The 5,582-nt window shown below is 40.1% G+C and overlaps 1 protein-coding gene across 4 annotated transcripts in view; it reads left to right on the forward strand.

Annotated features, from left to right (window-relative positions):
- Positions 1-5,582, forward strand: part of LOC108754689 (homeotic protein antennapedia) — a 158,134-nt gene that overhangs the window by 125,344 nt on the left and 27,208 nt on the right. Inside the window, exon 1 of one of the 4 annotated variants that reach the window (XM_018497179.1) lies at positions 4,107-4,210. The exons of the other annotated variants lie outside the window; for them this stretch is intronic. The gene's annotated coding sequence lies outside the window, so the exon portion shown is untranslated. Of the gene's footprint in view, positions 1-4,106; positions 4,211-5,582 lie in introns of those variants that run through there. 4 annotated transcript variants of the gene reach the window in all.

Raw genomic sequence — 5,582 nt, forward strand, 5'->3', positions numbered from 1 at the left:
ATATTAAAATACTATATACATTATGTGTAACATCATTATTAATAATTATTTAAAAATATCGAAAATAATTTTCAATTGTTTCCAGAAATTAGACATGAAAACTATTGATAAAATGCTTTTTTAAGTCAAGCTTTTCGTATAACATCCGAAATCCCCAGTGTATTCTATCTATTATTAATTAGCCAATTTGATACGGTAATGATCGAACTACTTACATTAGATGATTGTGCTTCGTAAGAGAATCAGTGTAATAAGTAGGCCGTAGGGAGTTGGAAGGATACTATCAAGTCCTTTCCTCGATATATGACCACCATTTCCAACAATTGAGTGTCCTTCTGGTTACTCTGTATTTTCATATATAATTATAAATCACGTCTTTTTCAGATTTCTCAGCGATTGAATAATTGAAGTCAATTTTTATCAGATTATAAAATTTATTATTTTTTAAAATTTATTACGATACATTTTATGTGAACATATTAAAGTCAATTTTATTTTAATTTATTATTGATTTTATTTCCAGTATCAATCCGCGAAATTTTTATAGTTTACAAAAATGTCATTTACTTTTCTACAATAATTTTATTGTTGTTAATTATCGTTGAAAATCGATTATAAAAATATATAAAACACTGAAGTTTCCTTTCGAGACTCACCAGCGTGTGGCAAAGAGAGATTGCACATATTAACGATCGACCCTCGATCAAGGGGCAATTATTTTCCAACTCTTCTGAAATACCGGAACGTATCGATCGGGTTGATCAACGAATCAGGAGGAGCGTATGGTTGATGTGCATGCGGTTACGTTAGAGGTCGGCTGTTCGAAGTTCGTCGGCAGGATATCATCTATGGTGCCTCTCGTTCCTCTCTTACAACGTACAGGAGGGAGCGGCTACGGAGCAGCATATAATTATCGGTACCGTAATGGCGATCATAAGTCATGGGCGCTTCTCTCCCTCACCCGGTTCCTTCTCTTCCCCGGTTGGGACTGCGGGTCAGCCTGCGGGCAGAGAACGAATGTGGATGAGAAATGGAGTCGATTGGATAAAGTCATCACTTCGCCGCGCCGCGCTCGGACGCAGGCCAACTCCATTTTCTTTGAAAAAAATTTCCACCCTCGTAGGATCTCGGACAAATCTGGGAACGATTCGAAAGATTTCTATTAATAAATGTTACAAATGAATTATGAGAGAAACGCAGTATTTCATTTTATCACATTGAAAATCTTTGATCTTTAGTAAAACTTTAGTATACCTAGCTGAAAGCGCTTATCTTCTGCCTGCAGAAATATGTTATTAAAAATATTAAAATTCATTTCATTGAAATATCGAATTTCCGAATACTTTTTCAATTTTGCGTTATTACATTATTTATTTGGTTTTATTATTTTTTACTTTATATACAAGTATGTATCTTTTTACACAACTTAAACGAATTTGCATTAAGATTAATTGCAATCGATTAGTATTAACATGACGTATAAATTGTTTTGATTTTGTAAATGTCTCGCATATAAGGTCAAAAGTGACGGCCATGTTAGCAAAGTCACATTCTCCGCTCCTCGCTCACCAAAATGTCAACCTCTGGATGTCAGCCTGAAACAATGACGGACTTCATTGGTCGTCAATGGCAAACTCTCAATTTGAGTGTGTCGATGCACACACATACATCTTCATTCACAGGCATACACACGTATTTCGTTATGATACCTGTTCCTTGCTGCCAAGCCAGCCCTTCCGACCACTGGCTGACATTCTTGCGTTTCAAAGAGCAGGGATTTGGTCACCTTTCGATACTAAAGTAAATTATGATTAAAGAATAAATGTTTAAACGTTTTATATAATCCTTTTGCAAAATTTGCGTGTTGCATGAGTTGAAAGCAACGATTTTGTGTTGTTATACAGAGGAGCTTCTTGTTACGGTTGCTACGGTGGTTAAATTCACGCTTCGATGCGAAAGTGGGGTGATGGGAAAGGAAATGGATAAAACTGAAACTGAAATAGAAGAGCGGAAAGAGAATACCGCAGTGAGAGGATGATTTCGAGCTTGTGGTGAATAAGAATTATGATTCGTCCACGTTAGTGGAAACGAAGAGAGCCAAGTTTTCTGAGACGTCCGTATGTATCTCTCGTATTTTTTTTTTTGTCTCTCTCAAACATTTCCTCTTATCCCTTTCTTTTCCATTTCCTTCGTTCCACTCGTTTCCTTTCGTCGCGCGCAAAGTAAGTCAAATAAACGTTCAATTGAAACAAAAAGTAAAGAAGGAGCCGAGCGCGATATACTTATGAATCGGATTTTATTAATAGCAATATTCTTTAACGTAATTTCCATTCCAGCGTCGATACGAGCTCGTGTTACTTTCGCTTTCGTGCAAGGCACATAGTTCCTCGATGTTGTCACAGTCTGGGGGGATTGTCCGAAGAGGGATGGAGGAACGACTAGTCAAGGGAAAGAGCCTCTGACACGGAGAGGGAAGGCGGGGGTTTCGTCACGATGGGTGGGGTTGGTTTCAAAGGGGCTTTCGGGGTGGGGTGCGCTGACAGCTCGACGCTCTCGTCCGTTCCATGCTCGAACGGGAGGATACGCTTCTCTGCACACATTCACGTCCGCCCGTACACGCGCGCACACGCACGCGCGATGCTCGCGGAATTGGTTAACGCGTGGTGGATATCCCGGCGTTCCGTCGCCGTTCTGTCCCTCTTTTTTCTCTCTCTCTCTCTCTCTCTCGCCTTCTCTGTCGGTTCCTCCATTCTCATCTCCCCTCTTCCCGGCACGCGTGCACGTGAACACGCACACGCATAGTTCACGTCTGCTGTTCGCTTCTCCATGCCGCGTTAGTCACGTTGTGTAGTCTTTCGTTTCTGTCTGTGCTTCTGCGGAGTCGAAGGCCCTGACACACGCCGACTCGTGCGGGCCGCATCGAGCGCGTACGTGCGAGCATTCGAGACGTGCGTTTTCGCTGTCATCTGTCGCGACAGCGATCGAGAGCGCGAAGCCTTCGCGGAGTCAACGCGGTGAAAGTTCTTCGGAAATCGCAATTGTTATCGGCGTCGAAAAAAAAAGAAAGTGCAATTGGATGGTGACAATAGTCCTCTTTTCTTTTTCTTTTTTTTTTCCGCGCGTATATACGAAAGATCCGTCGTCATTGATTTTGCGAATCACGCAGCACGCGAAACTTAACACGCGAGAGAGAAGCGAGGAAGAAGAGGACGCGCCAAATTTGAACAGTACGATCGCTGCGCCGAGGAGAGCGCGAATGTGAAGTCAAACGTGTTTCACAGGTTAAGTCGAACGCGTGATGTCGAATACAGTGAAACAGGCGTGTTCGTGCGGTTGTCGCTGACGCGAAGTGATCTACATATTAATTGAATCATTAGAAAATTCTTCTGTATCATAACCGCACGAAGAAAATTTAATATTTTCGAAAACACAACAGTTTGCTATTATGCGGACGGTATGGGAGTGTGAAGGAATGGACGTTGACTAATTATTTCAGAGAAGATCATTTAAACGAGAGTGTTTCTTCTCGCCTCAGCAAACTGAGAGAGTGTGTGTCTGAGAGTTATGAATCGTTAAATCGATCGCATTCCGTCGACAATTGCTCATTTGAAATCGGTAAATCGCGAGAAGATCGTGACAGATGATAGCGTTTGATTAGAAACTCCGTATACTTCCTGGATTTCGGTCGGCAACCGAAGCCGTTCCAGAATACGCCGCGTAGTGTCGGTCCGTTATATCAGCTTGGTGCACTAAGACTAATTATCGTCGTCACGCGGCTGCACCGCGATGTGAATCACCTAAATGCTGGCGCGAAATTCACTCGGCGATTCTTACTCAGAGATTCTTCAGTCTTGCGCTGCTCACAATACGAAAGCGTGACGAAAGACACCGACAAATTGACACCTGTGTACACGTAATTGGCACCGTTTGCACAGTCTGTCCGACAGACTCGGTTTTTCGCAGTTGACAACGACGTGGAACCGATAAGAACGTCGGCAACGATCCCGTCCGGTGCGCGTAATTGCCGGTCTGCTTGTTACTTGGTGCTGCCAGTAATGTTAATTAGCTGATAGCCGACGCGGGAAGAGACTTGGTGTGCGCGCGCGGGAGTACGTATCGGGAAGCGATGGTGTGCGTAAGTCGCAGATGCGTGAATCGACGATCTTAGCCGCGGGAAGAGTCGATGCGAAGATGGATCATGTGGAGAAAGGTATGTTTGCTTCATGCGTTATACTGATTGTGAGTTGTTTGTGAAAGATTGCGAAGCTACAAAAGTCCACTTAACCACGACTACTCGACTGTTTAATAAGCCCTGATCGTTCTTCAACAATTGGAAGATTGACTGTTGCAAGTAGTTTATCGATCAGCCAATGTAGTGCTCAATGAACCACTCCTGGCACTCCAATTTGCAATTATTCAACCTTCGAATCTCTCAAAGAAGCTGTCGTACATAGTAGTCACCTTACAGTTATACAGTCACATTTACGGGAGTTAACTTACAGCATTTGGAACGTGAAAATAAATGTGTCCCACTAAATGCGATGCCCCCCCCCCCCGTATTATCACGGATTACAATCTTAAACTCCGAATACTTCAGATCCGGAAACCGATTTTGTTAGTGGAGGCGAGAGAACGCACAGGCAACTCGGTAGGAAGAGCATGACAGGTCACTCGGTTACCTGAGAAGAGATAAGAGAGTCATCTCGTATAATAGTCGACCTGGTCTGGCTTTCCGGTTTTTCGTTTCGTCACGCAATTCTCTCATCGTTCTATCAGGAAACACGATGGCGATCGAACGATAATGGTGCTAGGTGGTCTCGATTCTATTATAAACAAAATTATTAATTGAAAAATTTCAAGTGTTTCCCTAAATTACTATTATTATAACTGATTTATATAATTTTATCTACTTATACACAAACACATTGTATATATATATACATACAGCAATATGAGACATTTCGATATGATATTAGGACTCTAAGAATATTTAATGAGCTATGAATCCTTCAATTTGACAATCACCGATAAAGGATTAATCTCTTATTGTAGATAATCATTTTTCATTTAGTAAAAAAGATTTATACACGATTACGAGGAATTAAGTAATAGGATATTATCTTCTTTTCTGTACCAGTTTTTCTTATATATGTTGCTAATATCTATGAATCATAATGTGCAAACTTATTTTTATTTTAATTTATGAAATTTGCTTTATATTAATTTATGAAATTTGCTTTATATTAATTTTTATTAATCCAATCATGGATAATATAATTTAATTTATTATATTGAATATTAAATCTTAGGACCGTATATGTGAAAAATTTCAAGACAATATAACCGATAAAACTAAATGTCTTAAACGGTCTAGCTGGATTTTAAATGCTTATATAATTCTGTGTGAATTATATACTATGTATGTACTTAAAATGCGTGCCGAAATGATTTTTTGATCTTGAAATGCAAACTCTAAACTACCGCGATAATGTCACGAGTTAAATTGACTAGCATTTTTATACATCTTAATACTGAATCTTTAATTTATTATATATTTCCTTTACATATATATATATATATAT

The sequence above is a fragment of the Trachymyrmex septentrionalis genome, unplaced genomic scaffold, assembly GCF_001594115.1.
Source record: "Trachymyrmex septentrionalis isolate Tsep2-gDNA-1 unplaced genomic scaffold, Tsep1.0 scaffold80, whole genome shotgun sequence".
Classification (NCBI taxonomy): domain Eukaryota; kingdom Metazoa; phylum Arthropoda; class Insecta; order Hymenoptera; family Formicidae; genus Trachymyrmex; species Trachymyrmex septentrionalis.